This window comes from Microtus pennsylvanicus, chromosome 9 (genome assembly GCF_037038515.1).
Source record: "Microtus pennsylvanicus isolate mMicPen1 chromosome 9, mMicPen1.hap1, whole genome shotgun sequence".
Classification (NCBI taxonomy): domain Eukaryota; kingdom Metazoa; phylum Chordata; class Mammalia; order Rodentia; family Cricetidae; genus Microtus; species Microtus pennsylvanicus.
Window position 1 is genome coordinate 86461408 of NC_134587.1, and position 16572 is coordinate 86477979.

Sequence of the window (16572 nt, forward strand, 5' to 3'; positions counted from 1 at the left end):
TCCTCTCTAGGGCTGGGATTAAAGGCATGCACCACTACCGTCCAGTTTCTATAGCAATCTTTATCAAGCTACTGGGATTAAAGGTGTGTGTCACACTGCGTGGTCTGTAAGGTTGGCCAGTGTGGCTGTTTTACTCTCTGCTCCTCAGGCAAGCTTTATTTATTAAAATACAAATGAAACACCACGACAACATGCTTTATTTTTTTTTGACTCTTGAACATATAAAAATCACTATATTTTCTAACTGTCCTTGTTCACTACCGTCTCTCTCATTTGTGGGGCTGCTTATGTTGATTGACACTTCTATTCATTATAGATTATCATTTCCTCACTGCAATCTAGTGATGTCTTATTGGATGTTAGATATCTTCTAAATTTTATCTGATGTGGCACTTTAATCCCAGCACTCGGGAGGCAGAGGCAGGCAGATCTCTGTAAGTTTGAGGCCAAACTGGTCTACAGAGGGAGTTCTAGGACAGGCTCCAAAGCTACACAGAGAAACCTTGTCTCGAAAAACTAGGGGGGAAAAAAAGGCACAGTCAAGATGAAGACGTTCAGACATAGAAAGGCTGACCATACCCATCACCACTAGATTCGCACTGCAGGGAACGGAAAAGGAGGACTAGGCAGCACACGGCTGGGAAAGTATCAGCCTGACAGGCACAAAGCCCTGGGTTCTGATCCCGGCACGGTGGTACACGTCTAGAATCCCAGCTCTCAGGAGGCAAATTCAGGAGGGTCAGAAGTTCAAGGCCATCCTCACCTCCACAATGAATTGGAGGGAGCCTGGGCTATATGAGCCTTGCCTCAGAAAACAGAACAAGCAAATACGAAAGGAGGAGAAATCCCTGAGGAGAAAGTCTAACATCAAAGTCTGAAATAGGGGATATCAGCAGTGACAATAATGCAAGGAAGGCAATTTTTAATGTCTTGTTTTGCATTTTTCTCATGAAACATCTTATATATCTAAACCTATATTTACAGCTATGGCCTGGAAACCTATATTTAAGCATGGGCCTGGAAAGACTCAGCAGGTTAGGAGTACTTTTTGCTCTTGCAGAGGACCAGCATTCAGTTCCCAGCACATGCTGGCTTGTGGAGTTCATAAATAATTTTTGTTTGTTTATGAACTCCAATTTCAGGGTGTTCCACACCCTCTTGTGACCTCTGAGGACAGCGGGTACACATGTGGTGCATGAAGGCAAAACACTCATACACATAAAATTAAAAAGCCAGGGGTGGTGGTGCAGGCCTTTTATCTCAGCATTCCAGAGGCTGCATGAAGCAAGATGTTCACAAGTTCAAGGCCAGCCTAGGATACATAATGAGACTTTGCTTCAAAGAAGAAACATTCTCTTTAAACAAAACAGTGACTACTTTTTAAGGATTCTTTTGTGAGTTATGTTAATATGTGGCTATGCAGTTGCGCATCCCAGCTTGGGTCCTGGGAATGCGAAGAACAGAACACACCCTTAACCACCAAGCCATCTCCCCAGCTCTAAACTGCTGTCTCTGAAGTGGGTATGGGGGAAGAATCGTAACATGAAGGAAATGGGTTGTAAGTTAAAATGTTCATGTGGAGTGAAGAAACTTCTCCTGTAAAGTATGGAGAAATGAGTATTCTAAGCTCCACAGGATGTAATCTTAGCCACGGTGGCTCAGCTCTGTCTTATGGTGCAAAAGCAAGCGAGATGTCTTACTAAGTAAAAGCAGGTAGCAAACTACGTTTGGCTCCTGGACTAGAGTCTGAGAACCCTTGACACATGCCATAAACTACAAACCAATGAGCTAAATAAAGCAGAGGCATAACTAAAACAAAAAGAGATATATCACACACATAAAAATGCTCAACAAATTCTAGAAAAGAGAATATGATTTCTGTTCTGGTGCTGGACATGTTGAGGCCTGTAACGGCTGTCACCAGACACCACAGGATGGACAGACTAAGTGGAAATATTTCCTGGCCACCTAATCCTGCTCCAGCAACATCTCCAGTAGCTGGGGGTTCAAGTGGATTTAAGTAGAAAGCCCAGGAACAGGAAATCATGGTGGCCCCACTAATGTGGGGCCCTCATTTCAAAACTGAGAGAGCCTCAAATTCTGTCTGGTTAGTTCATGACTTGTTTGTACAGAAGAGCAAATGCAGTGTTTGACCTTGAACTATATCAGTTTTCTGAGACTCACTGCTAACCGGTGCAGAGCCTGTTGTCATGGTTACTTGCCAGCAGCTATTGGTTGTGACAGTGAAGAGCCCAGTCTGCAGGGCTGAGAGGGAGAGGGATTTGGGGGTTTCGTTTTGGGTTTTGCTTTTCTTTTCCATGTTAAAACCGTGTCTGCATGTTATATTGCATGGCCTCTTTGCAGGAACCACTTTGGACAGGCAATGCCCATTTGATGAAGGGCATAGTTTGTGTATGGTAATTGTGTTGCCCGATGAGGCATCTTTGAAGATACGTATTTATTTTTCTCATTTGAACCTGATTTGTATTCGGTTTATATTTGAAATATTTTCACTTCAGACTTGTTTACTTTTCTCTTATCTTTAAATTGAGTTTATGTAAAATAGGATTGTGTAGTCCTATTTTGGTTTACTGATGTATACCTTTTACAATAATCGGTTAGGGGGCTATTTTCAGTCGGTTTACATCTTTAACCAGGCATACTTTCCATTAAGTAATTGCTGCCAATTATACATTAATTTTTAGTAATGTCTCATTCAGAATGTAATTGAAATAAAAATCAATAAATTTTGTGAAAATGTCAACAGTGTCATCATAAATTTCCATTTATATGAACTTGTTAGGTGATTGCCTCATTGTTATCCAACGGCTCTTGGTTGGCGCCTTTGAAAATTCAGGCCCACTGGATTTTACTATTTAAACCTGAAGGGAGACAGGGGAGAAATCATCCCTGAGTGTGATCTGCTTTCCCTGAAGATCCTTAGAAATTGCTTAACCTAGCACGTAACAGCAGAAGAAGGTTCAAGGCCCGTTAGGGGTTTAAATCAGCAAAATTCTGTCCTACTAAATTTGGAAGGTGAAGAAAAGCTGTAGTTGGAGACAGCATCCGGAGAACTTCTTCCACACGTGCGTGGCAGTTCCCTTCACTAAGAAAAGGAGCCGGGAGAGGCCCAGCTTCGAGCTGAAAGACAACAAATCCAGTCTTAGACGTGTTGAGCAAAAGGCAGTTTTGAGGAAGCGACGCTCTTCACCCACACTGTCTTGCTCAGCCATCACCAGAGAAAAGTCCCCTTGCAGTAGACGGAAACGAACACAGAGACCCACAGCTGGACAGGGTGCAGAGAGCGAGAGACTTGGAACACTCCGTCCTGAATGGGACGTCTCCATCCAAGCCTTCCCCTCAAGGCTCAGGGATCGACGCAGACGCAGCAGACGAGGAGGTAGGAAGATTGTTAGTCAGCCGGGATGGACCACACCGTGGAGATGGTGTCCTCCCGACACAACAGGGCTGATGTGCACATGAACTCACAGACAGGGGCGGCACACAGAGGGCCTGCCCAAGTCCACATCAGACCGTGTCCCAGTGCTGAGAGAGGAGAACACAAGCCCCCACCCCTGACCCAGAAGCTGCCTTCAAGTATCAGCTTCTCACAAAGGAAAAATGAGTTTCCTCCAACCGAGTCTCCCTCAGTATACAAACCACCCCTTAGAGCAGGCTCCATGCCTAGCTGTAAATGGCAACACAAAATGAACTCAGTGGTAATTTTGGAGATTTTTTTGTTTGTTTGTTTGTTTGTTTGTTTGTTTCATAACGCTTTGGGCTTTTTTTTAACCTTATTAGTCTTTTGCTTATATATTATGGTCTCTGGTTTTGTGTTTTTATGGGTTTTGTGTGTGTCTCTATGTGTCTGTGTGTATCTTTTCTCCTGTTTCGTTTTCTTCTTCTTTTTTTCTTTTTAATTTGCTTGTTTGTTTTCTAAAGAGAGAAAAAATTGAAGGTGTGGAGTTGGATAAGAAGGAAGGTGGGAAGATCTGGTAGGAGATGAGAGAGGAGAAATTGATCAGAAAGATAATTGTATGAAAAGATATTTTCAATTAAAATGTATATATTTTAAGTTTCTTGGGGTTTTTTAAATGTTTTCTTTATAATTTTTTTGTGTGTACAGTGTTCTGCCTGCATGCACACCTGCAGGTCAGAGGAAGGCATCAGATCTCATTACAGAAGGTTGTGAGCTTACTGTGGTTACTGGGAATTGAACTCAGGACCTTTGGAAAAACAGCCAGTGATCTTAACCTCTGAGCCATCTCTTCAGCCCCAAATATATATAATTTAATTGAATATTATATATATGCAAGCAGACAAGAGAGGTTAACAAGATCTGGAGTTGAGACTAGAAGCCTGGGATAGTGACATCAACTGGAAGTCATTACCACATAGCTTAGATTAATAGAAATGGATGGATTCCTGGCATGTCAGAGTTTAGGACTGAGCTTTAGGGGAAGGTAGATCGTTCTTGTGCTAAGTGTGGTTTAGAGCCAGATGAAATGAACAAGGAGCGATGCTGGGAACTGCTGGGAGTGGGAGGAGCAACATGCAAAAAACAAAAATCCATAAACAAACAAAAATCATAAAACCAAGCATTTTCTACTGCCTGGGTGCTTAAGGATGGAGAGGGAGATATTGGTTATCACAGGGAAAGTAAATTAGAGCGGGGCTTTTTTGTTGGTTTGTTTGCTTGCTTTTACTTGGTTGAAAGAGGAAAAAAAATCACGAGCAGAATCCAGTGGGAAGGGACCAGTTAAAACTATAGCCCAGTGAGGTTCCTCAGAGCGAGTGGTGAGAGCGGAGGACGGCAGGTTCCGTAGTGGAGATGCGGGCGCCGGGCTATTAGTTAAGAGGACACCGAGATCTGGAGGCTGATGGCTTCCGAGAGAGAACCGACAGGAAAGAACTGGAGGTTTGAGGGAAACAACCGCTGTTCTATAGAGCCGGAAAGAGAGGGAACCAGAGGGACACGCTCAGACTTCCAGGCAGCGCTGTCTCCTGGAGGTGGATGATGTTTCGCTAATGAATGAATGCTCCTCTTCTCAGCTCTAATGGAAAGACTCCCAGAGGCTTGCTAAATAATGTATCTTTCCTGAAAATTATCTTCAATACAGACAGCATAGCGCTTTTTCTTCACATATTTTATTGTCTGTGTTTTTCATTCATCGCTTTCAACACCAAATTCAAAGCCTCAGAAAGAACGAGGGCAAACAAAATGTAGCTTTTTTACCCCCTGATGTTTAAAGGAATGTGACAGAATTTCTAAAAAGCTGAATAGTCTTTGAAATGCCTCAAAATACAGATCTCCGTATTAGTGCACGGAATGCCAGTAACAGTTGGTAGATGAAAACCTCAGCTTGGAAACAGTGGCCTGTGTCAGTCAAGTGGTCTTGGGAAACGTGTTAGCTTAGAGTGTTCACAATCCAGTAATTCATGAGGGATGAATGACTCACTAAGGTCCAGACAAGGGGTTGGAATTCAGGATGAAACGCAGAAAGTTAATTAAACCCTAGGTCCAAAAGGAAAATTGCAATGCTACCTTGAAAGAACAACCCAAGGGCTATCTGCGTGTTAACCTTAAGTGTCAGTTTGCCTAAACTAAGGATGCTAGTGTGTGTCTGAGTGCATGCTGGGTAAAGCTGAAGGGCGATCCTGAGCCTAAAGAACCACATCCTGGAAGCTTGGTTCTGTAGAAGACCATTTCCTTTGGAAGAGTTCCCAGTCCTTTCCCCTCTTCTGCAAAAAGCATCCCCTCTATGCATTTTATTTTTGAAAGTAGTCTTTTTTGATTTGTTTGTTTGTTTGTTTTTGTTGTTTTGATTTGGTTTGGTTTGGCTTGGTTTTTCAAGACAGGGTCTCTCTGTAGTCTTGGAACCTGTCCTAGAACTAGCTCTTGTAGATCAGGATACCCTCAAACTCAAAGAGATTCGCCTGCCTCTGCCTCCCGAGTGCTGGGATTAAAGGTGTGCACCACCACCACCCAGCTTAAAAGTAATTATTTTCTAAGGAATGTCTTTGCTCATTTGTAGTGAATCCAGCATGTCTGAGAATTCCTAGTCTTTAGGAATTCTAAATTCCTAGAATTTCGTCCTACACTTCTAAAAAGATATTTCTTTTGTCTTTTGCATTTGGCCAATCTTGGTTAATATACACAGAGAGTCTGGATTGTGTATATTATTGTATTTTCTTTGAATTTTTTGATGTTGAATGAGCTAAGTACAGAGAGACACTTCATTTTACAGGCTGTTAAGCTAAACCAACATATTTAAGGGTATCTTGACTTCAAAATTTGAGTATAAGGAAATGTTGCTTTGGAAAAGAGGTTCTGCCTTTGTTTCCACAGAAGATGAGAACCTGTGGATTCCTTCCAGGCTAATATGGTTTGATGGAACAAGACCCTCTAGAAGATCTCCATGAACCCTAAAAATACTTTGCCCAACAAACAGCAGTTTGGAGAATTCCCCAAATTCCCCAAAATGATTGTTTATAAATGTTGTTTTCGGTTAAAGGGGAATATGATATAGAAATGAATACTTAACATTGATATGAACTTTGGTTTAGTGATACAAATTTAAGGTCCAGTTTTGTTATATGTATATTTCTACTCTTGTTTAAGGTATTATGTTTATACCGTGCATTTAAAATGTAATGAATATTTAAAAGTTATGGATTAATAATCATTTATAATAGTCAAACTGTAGACATGTTAACTAGATTTTCTAGATATACAGAGATATATTTCAGATGAATAGGTATTCTTCAAACCTTTCAAAGACCTACAGATATGGCATTTAAAATGTTTTAAGAACTTAGACTGTTCTCAATAGTGAGACATGTCTGCTTCTCGCAGTACCAATTACTTCATAGAGGTTGATAGGCATTGAAGAAACTCATTATGGAATTTGCCTTCGGTGTAATAAGGATAGCCATTTGGGCAAGAAATTGCTCTTGTCTGGACTGCTTGACAGTATGCTGTATAAACTAGACATACAGGACCCACATAAAAATGACTGCTGAACTTGACTAAAGAAGTTGAAAAAGGCCGGGCGGTGGTGGCGCATGCCTTTAATCCCAGCACTTGGGAGGCAGAGGCAGGCGGATCTCTGTGAGTTCGAGGTCAGCCTGGTCTACAAGAGCTAGTTCCAGGACAGGCTCCAAAACCACAGAGAAACCCTGTCTCGAAAAACCAAAAACCAAAAAAAAAAAAAAAAAAAAAAAAAGAAGTTGAAAAAGTCCTTCACGGTTCCTGCTTCATGAAAGAGTCTGCCAGACAGGGGGCTGGAGAGATGGCTCAGTGGTTAAGAGCATTGCCTGCTCTTCCAAAGGTCCTGAGTTCAATTCCCGGCAACCACATGGTGGCTCACAACCATCTGGAATGAGGTCTGGTGCCCTCTTCTGGCCTACAGACATACACACAGACAGAATATTGTATACATAACAAATAAATAAATAAATAAAATATAAAAAAAAAATAAGAGTCTGCCAGACATTCAGTAGGACTCAAAAGAAAATGACTGACAAACTGTCAAGATAGGCAAAACAGTCTTTTAAACTTCCTGCTTCATGGAAAAGTCTGCAGATATTATGGGCCTGTAGGCTGAAGATGGATGCTCATACATTACAGAAGGACTTTGGGTGACTGTCCTGGCAGTGAGATGCCACCGTCAATTCTAAAGTTTTGGAAGTTGCTTATAATGCACTTCCTGTTTACTTCCTGTAATATTATATCCTTCTGGGATCTTTGACAGAGTTAAAGACTAGATAGTTATAGTTTTCCTTAGTTATGACAAGAGATAAATTAGATATGAAACTTTAGATTCATAAAGGAATATTGTAATTGTAACTCTTGCTTGATACCTGTTTTGCTATATGTAATTTTACTATGTTAAAGTTAAAACCTTCCTTTTTATTTAAATAGAAAAGTGGAGATAATATGGAATGTTTTCTGTATATGTGTTGCTTTTATTTGTTAATGAATAAAGATGTTTTGTCCAATTGTTTAGCAGAATAAAGCCAGACAGGAAATCCAAACAGAGTTAAAGAAAAAGAGTAGGCAGAGTCAGTGAGATGCCATGTAGCTGCCAAAGGAAAGAGACGCCAGAACCTTACCTTACCTGTAGGCCACAATCTCATGGTGACACATAGATTAATAGAAATGGGTTAATTTAAGATGTAAGAGCTAGCTAGAAATATGCCTAAGCTATTGGCCAAACAGTGTTGTAATTAATATAGTTTCTGTGTGACTATTTGGGTCTGGACAGCTGGGAAACAAATGTGTAGTCTCTGTTTACACAAACAAGTTAGGGTTTAAGGTCACTTACTTACAGCTCTTGATTGAGGAGGTAAGAAAGATGAGCATCACCCAATCCTTCTAAAGCCCACATGGATGTGTCCTAAGTTGGGACATGTTTGATGTAGGAAAAATGAACCAAACATCTGCCCCCTGAGGTTTTGCAGTGCAGGAGGTTGTTAAACGTACCAGATAAGGTTTTTTTCCAAGGAGGCTGAGGAAAGAGTCTTTGATGGGATGACTTTTTCAACAGGCAAAATCATCTGGATTTATTTCATTTAGTTCTTCATGTCCTGGGAGTTCGCTGTGGGAAGATTCCTAAGATAAAGGCTTGCCAAGGTCACAGAAGAAACATCAGAAAAATGAAAAAGTATGGATTTGAGGAGGAATGACAGGAGGAAAAGGCCAAACAATTTCAAAGGCCACAAAAATCAAGACAAACCCAACGAAAGCAAAACACCTTCAAAGTTCTAAAAGTCAACAAAATACTGAAAACAAGCTACACAGCTAGAACGTAAAATGTCTTCAGAGACCTAAAAGCTTCCAAATCTGGATGTCTAGACAAAAAATGTTTTCTTTTCTTTTTTTTTCTTTTTGGTTTTTTGAGGCAGGGTTTCTCTGTGTAACAGCCCTAACTGTCCTGGAACTAGCTCTGTAGACAAGGCTGGCCTCAAACTCATAGAGATCAACCTGCCTCTGCCTCCCAAGGAAGTGCTGAGATAAAAGGCATGTGCCACCACCACCTAGCAACCAAAATGTTTTCTAACCAAGTGAAAATGGCTATCTTAAAGCAAAACACTTTGAAAACGATCCAAGAAGTATCTAAAAGGGATCCTAAACTCCATTCAGAATGAACAAACGAAATTCAGGGAAGTCCAGAGGATGAACTCAACAGTTTCCACTTAAGAAGGCAACACAAGATGGTGGGCAACAAGGGTGCCCGGGGCTGCTACCTGGCACAAAAAGGAGCCCTGGGTTGCTCTCTGGAACTGATCTGGTTGGTTCCTCTACTTAGATTAGAAAAGCAGGATTGCCTGGAGCTCCACTTTGGGCAGTGAAAGCTGGCCGTGAAAGAAAAGTTCTCACCTCAGAGGAGTAAAAGATAGTTTATTCTGCCAGGCAGTGGTGGTGCATGCCTTTAATCCCAGCACCAGCAGAGGCAGGTGGATCTCAGTGAGTTCAAGAGTTCAATGCCAGCCTGGTCTGCAAAGTGAGTTCCAGGACAGCCAGGACGGTTAAACAGAGAAAGCCTGTCTTAGGGGGGGGAAAAAAAAGATAGTTTATCCTAAAGTGGGTAGGACCGGGCTACCCAAAGTTCTGTGTTCCAACACAGAAGTGGTTTCGCAAAGTATTTATAGTTTTACAGAAAAGAGGACGTCATGGACCAAGGCGAGTTTAAAATACATTGGTGGGTCCATCAGAAAGGCGTCTACATCGAGATGGAGGAGGCTTTTCTGCAGGCTCTGTGTTATCTGATGGCTTTCTTAGCTTTTGCATTGATAGAAGCTAATGATTGCTAAGCTAATAGATTCTCAAAAGGCTTTCATCTGTTTCTAACATGGGAGATGGGGTGGGGGTGGGGTGGCTGTTCTGGAGGGTCAAAATTTAGCCCAAAATAAGTTAATTGGCCTTGGTACCTGTAACATTCCATCTTTCTATAGTACTGAAACTCTAATCAGTCAGTCAGTTTCTGTAAACACGGATTTACACCCCACCCCCCACCCCTAATGTTGACAGAGGTTTCTGTTCCCTCTGGTCCCACAGTCATTCAGTCCCAAAGAAACACACAGAGGTCTACATTAATGATAAACTGGTTGGCCTATTAGCTCAGGCTTCTTATTAACCCTTTCTTACATCTTATATTAGCCCATAATTCTTGTCTTGGCTTAGTACCTTTTTCAGCGAGGCATTCTCATTTTGCTTCCTCTGCATCTTGGTGATGACCGCAGACTGAATCTTTCCTCTTCCCAGAATTCTCCTGTTCTCATTGCCCCGCCTCTACTTCCTGCCTGGCTACTGGCCAATCAGCATTTTATTAAACAAGTACAAGAAACAAATCTTTATGGGTAAAACCATTGCCCCACAGCACCCCTCACACTATTGAGGAGTTTTCATTTGCAATAGGCAAATGCTATTGCACCCAGCCTTTTCTGTGTTGGCTGGTGATTTGAACACGGAGACACTTCAGTGACTGCACCATCTCTCTAGCCCCAAGATGCTTCTCTTCACTCATGCTCCTCTCTCTCCTTTTGTGTAGGTTCAACACAAGTCTAAACAAAAGAGCACCCAGGTCACACGGTCCCCGCACCATCCAGTCATTTGCCCAGTCCAGCAGGCTGGAAATGATATACCAAAGCCCCCATCTCCCTAAAGCCCACTCCTATTTTATCCATAAGTCCTTTCAGCTATGGCTCTGAAAGGTTTCCCCCACCCCCATACCTCTCTCCCAATCCTGGCTTGTCCCTTCAGCTATCACTCATGTTTTTATGAATGACCATCACCTCTAGAAGGGATCCCCTGCCACAGTTCTGGCCACTCCCACTTCTTCATCTTCCCTAGGCAAGTAATTACACAGCCAGGGGTTTTTCTCGCTGTCAATCTGATCATGCTAGTTCATTGCTGAGCAGTGCAGGGGCCTTCGACATAAATGTCAAGCTTCTTAGCGCTTGCTCACGAGGCCCTTCATCTGCCCAGGGTCTTGCTTCCTGCCGGTGCATTTAAAATACCAGCCCACCTGAGCTTCTCCGGCGCTCTTTTCTCTGCCTCTCCATATTTGCCTTCCCCGCTGTCTTCTCTCTCCTCCCACCCATCAATCTGATGTTTGAATGCATGCTCCACGGGGCTTTCTCAAACACACGCCTGCCATTCAGACTCAGAATCCATTTTCCTTCAAGGTTTGATGCTTGTCACATTTTCTTATACTTCTCTGCTGGAATGCTCGCTGGGGGCTCAGGATCAATCTATTCGGCTCAATACTGTATTCCAGAGCCCAATCAGGCCATAAGAAGCTTCCGGTGATGTTGAGATTGAACGGCTGAGCGATAAGTAAACTCCCAGAGCAGCCCGCAGTCTTTTGAAAACAAAGAAACTAGATGTGTTCCAGATTTGATGCAACTGGAGGAAGATGATGAGATGGTATTGAGTTATATTCATCTGAATTCCAATTTGTCGTTACGATTGGAAAGAGAATTGGCACACGGGCCCAGAGCTCCTGTGCATTTGGGAAGCTGCATCGCAGCGTGTTTCTTAACAGGCGTGGATTCCCAAAAAGTAAAGACATTGATCATTCTCATGTTTAGTAACACATGACTTGCGTTGCCTGCTTTCTTCGCTTGGCTACATAGTGAGCCTCTCTGTCAGGTGACATTCTACAGAGGACCTGCCACCAGCCTTTCAGACCGGCTCGCAACCCTCTCTGTGCACAAACACCCACTTTATGGCGACAGATTATGGAGACAAGCGATGTTGCCCTTTGTGTTTGTTAGTATTTTTATCTGTTCCAGAGCCACTGAGAATTGTAGATTTCTAGTCTAATGTTATGGTATAACGTTTTGAGGAACCCTATTTCCTTCATTTCCAAGTTCATAAGCTCGTTTGACACACAGACACACACAGAGAGAGACACACACAGACACACACACACACAAAATCATCCATGTGGGCATGCCAAGATTAAGCCAGAGATGTTGGAGCTACCCACTTTCTTTGGGTCAATTCCTGGATAATGGATCTGCTTGGAACTGGGGTGGGGGGAGGTCTAGACGTGTGTTTGGAAAGAACGCCTGGATCTAGGGTGCCAGAGAAGCTAGACAGTTTCAGAAGGCTGCAGTTCAAGGTGGTTGACGGTGCTCACTTTTCCTTTGGCCTGAAGGGAAACCGTCTCATTCCGTTCGCTTTGCTTATGAACTCTAACCCCAGTATCGTCCAGGTAACTTTCTTAGGTGCCTGTGGACATTCACCATGCCCACTCTTAAAGACATTTAATTGCGTGTCTCTGTGACATAGGGGCCTTCTCCAGGGGGAACAGGAAAGCTAAGGTTTGTAAAGGCTGACTCAGTGGGGCCAGAGAGCAGTCATCTGAAAACAAAACGCCAAGGCCGGGCAAGACAGCACACAGCTCTAACCCCAGCACTTGGAAGACAGAGGTGGTGAATCTTTATAAACTCAAGGCCAGCCTGGTCTATGTAATAGATTCCAGGAAAGAACCTTGAAACCCTGTCTCGAAACAAATAAACTGATGTTTTGTAAAACTTTACACGCAAAAGCCAGGTTATTGGTGTCTTCTGTGAATGAATGCTCAGGGCATCCTAAGAAAGGTTATTTGGACAATACTGGGATAGAGTTCACAAGAGAAGCGAAATGGAATGAGAAGGCCTCCCGTCAGGCCAAAGGAGACAGTAAAGGCAAGTTCTAGAAACAGGTTCAGCCCCATCCCCTCCCAACTTGCTGGTTACTGAAGGCCTGGAAACCCTGTCTATGTGGTTAGTGCCACTGCGGCCAAATGACAGCACAGACCAGGACAGCTGACAAGCACTTTGCAGCAAAGGCTGCCCACTGCTTGAAAAAGGTTACTTCATTTTTGATAGTCAAATATTACTAGCAATAATTTGCCTTTTAATCTGGTACAAAGCAAAAGTAAAACAAAGAACAGCGTGGTGGCCTTTAGTTCACTGAGGACGCAGATCTCTGTCACTGTGAGGCCAGCCTGGTCTACAGGTAGAGTTTCGGGACAACCAGCTACATAAAGAACACTCATCAAAACAAATAGTTTAAAAGGTTGGCACTGCCTTGCTTGCCTGACCTCCTGAGTCTCAGTTTTTAAATAGTCTTTTGTTCTGTTTGCAACTTTGAAATATAAAAACTAGAAAATAACCCACTGAAGTATTTAAGTTCTTCTCTGTACCCTCCTTCCATCATTCCTCCCTCCCTTCCTCTCTCTCTCTCTCTCTCTCTCTCTCTCTCTCTCTCTCTCTCTCTCTCACACACACACACACACACACACACATACACACACAGTGTCTCCTATGTAAGCCTTGACTATCCTGGAGCTCCTACGTAACTCTGCCTCTTGGACGCCGTGATTGAAGGGACACACCACCACACCCAGTCTCACAGCCTCTTCTTAATCTTGCTCATGCAGAAGTTTATACAGATTAAATCACTCTGGCTCTCTATCAAAACAGGTTACAGAAATTTCTAGACATTATGCTTTTGAATTTCACAGGAAAATGTTGTGGCGTGGGTGGGGGTTCACATGGGATCATGGAAAGAAAACTCAGAGGCACCTTAAGAATGAATTTAGCTGTTCTGGGCTGTAGGGTGGATCTGTCCCTAAGGACTGAACTGTTTTCCCTTCGCCCAGGGCATTTTTATTGTTTTCCACGTTTATACTTAAGTAAGTCGATTTTTATATCCTTAGAACATCCTGAGGAAGCGTCCAAAGGGACAATGGTAAGTGCAAATTCTCGATTTAAAACAAAAAAAAAGCGCAGTTTTCTGGCTTGTTTTTTAACCAAGAGTTTGCACCTTCAGGAAAGGCTCACAAGATTCACATTAGGGCACAAGAGAAACAAAAGGTATCTGCTAAACAAAAGACAAATTAGGGCTAGGTGCTAGCACTCTGGAGCCAGACCAGGCTTAGCCCAGTGGAAATGCTCCCACAGGAAAAGCCAAATGTTTTTGTAATTTCCATAGAAAACTCGCCTGTCTTAGTTGTTCAGAGTCCCAGGATCAGTGTCTCGCAGTTAGACACTGAAACAGAGTAGCAAAAAAAAAAAAGGGTAAATTCCCTACCCCTTCATGCATGCCAAGCTGGAGCTTCTGGGCCCACCTGCAGACTCTGGACCAGGAGTCCGGAGGAAACACTCAGGCCTCCCCTTAGTGTGTCTGCCTCCTTTGTGATGTACTAGTGCAGAGACAAGTAAGTGTGACGATTCTGTTTGGGCCACTGGTTTTGTCCACAGTAGGCTCCAGGAAGATTCCCCTCCACAACAATTTTGTTTTCTTTCTGTCTCTCGTAGAAGCTCACTGACAATTTCCCATTTGCTCAAGTATGTAGGGCTGTGATCTGTGATACTGCTGGGAACTGAGTCTCAGACTTCTGGAAGAGGAGCAAGTGTTCTTAATTGCTGAGCTTCAGCTTTCTGCTAGACTCTTTTTGAGAAGGTTGGCTTTAAAAAACAGAAATATAGTTCCAACTGGAACCCCAGGTTGGTACGTGGCTCAACCCTCATCAGAGAAGCTTCTTGCAGGACACAGTGATTAACACAGAGGCTCTTGGCTGTACAAGAGAAGGCGAGAGGCTTTGGAGAGCTCAGCCCTAAACAGGATGTCTCTATCAGACCCCTCTAGGCTCAGGGCTTATGCAGAAGAATAGCCCAAAAGATTCTAAGAGCCGGAGGTAATGCTGACGCCAAGGAAAGAGCATCTTCCGACACAGTGGGACGGATACAGATGGGAGCTCACAGAGATGGTGACAGCGCGTATAAACTCGCTAGGAAAAAAATCCCAATACAGAAGAGGAGAATCTAACCCCAAATCCATTTCGTCCAAGAAGCCATCTGCAATTTATCAATTGATATTATCTACAAATTGCCAATCCCTTCTGGGAGGAAATGAAGGAAGTTTGTTTTCTTCAGTGGAAAAACCCTAGGCATTTCAGACACTGCATGCAGTGTAGGCCCCATGCTCAGGAGTGGCTGGTCAGCTTAAATTGGGACTCCATGGATTTTTGTTGTTGTTTGTTTTTAAGAAAGAGAAAGAACAGGAAGTTGAATGGGTAGAAAGGTTCATAGGGGAAGGGAAGAGTTGGGGAAGGGGAAAGAATATGATGATCAAAATATGACATTTCTTGTATGAAATTCTCAAAGAATAAATAAAAGCATTTAAAAATACCCAAATGTACAATTTATAAAGCAAAATTAACCCTACATAGAGTCCTTCTCAATTAAGCCCTGGTGTTTTCCACAGACTAAGATGAACCCTTTTGCTGTCCAGGGAGGTTTTTGGTGACCGTCATTTCTCTGGCCTACTGATCATTCCAACCATGATTTGCTTCAGCGCATAAAATCCGGCCGTTTCCCTTGGGCGGACTTAGGCTTGGAGACAAACAGTACAATAAATTAGGGAGACAGTTTTATAAGTTTGTGATTTGCTTAATCTTGGAAAATCTTATGAGACAAAGCCCATAATTGTGACTTAAAGGAAGTGTAAGATTTATGTGAAAGGAAGCAAGGGAAGGATTTTTGTCTGAGAGAGGAGGAGCCAAAACAAAGCTGATGTGAAGGAAGCAGCGGGTGTGGGCGTGGCCAGAGGAGGGCTATGTAGTCCTAGTGGGCGGGGGCAGGGGCGTGACCAGAGGTGGGCCTAACAGGTGTGGTGGTGGGCGTGGCCTAGTGGGTGTGGCCAAAGGTGGTTCTGGGTAGAGACCTCAGCTAGATTGACAGAAAGAGAAGTAAACCGTCTTCAAGAACCGTCCTTGGGTTTGAGCCCGGAGCAGCACAGCGCCCCTGCCACCGCGTTCTCCCTGCTGCTGCTTTCGTGCTTGCCCGCCCGCCATAGCCAGCATTAAGGACCTCGAGGGGAGGTGGCGCCTGACGGAAAGCCAAGGCTTTGAGGAATACATGAAGGAGCTAGGGGTAGGACTGGCTCTTAGGAAGATGGGTGCCATGGCCAAACCAGACTGTGTCATCACATGTAACGGCAACAATATTACTGTTAAAACCGAGAGCACTTTCAAGACGACAGTTTTCTTGTACACTGGGAGAGAAGTTTGATATGAAACTACAGCCGATGGCAGGAAAACTCAGATGATCTGCACCTTCACCAACGGTGCCCTGGTCCAGCACCAGAACTGGGACGGGAAGGAAAGCACAATAACCAGAAGGGTGAAGGATGGAAAGCTGGTGGCGGACTGTGTGATGAACAATGTCACCTGTACTCGGGTCTATGAGAAGGTGAAATAAGGATGCCTCTCCACCCCGGACAGGAGTGAATGAGCTCAGTTCAATGAGCAGGTCATAAATATCTAGACTGCTTTTTTTTCTTCAGTTTTAGTTTTCATGACTGCTCAACCACCTTTATCACCAGCACTTTACATGAAACTCATGTCAAAGTGTTGATTTATCTGGGATCTTCCTTTTGGTTAGTAAATAAACGTGTTTGTGCTACTTCAAAAAAAAAAAAAAGAAAGAAAGAAGAAGAGGAACCATCGGTGAGAAGCTTAAGGATGGTCCTGTGGAGCTACAGGTTCATCTTCCGCCTGATACACACTCAAG

At 43.2% G+C, this 16572-nt stretch overlaps 1 pseudogene; it reads left to right on the forward strand.

The window, feature by feature from the left end:
- The first annotated feature begins 9675 nt into the window (after positions 1–9675).
- On the forward strand, positions 9676–16325 carry LOC142857038 (fatty acid-binding protein 5 pseudogene; annotated as a pseudogene).
- Positions 16326–16572: the final 247 nt, after the last annotated feature.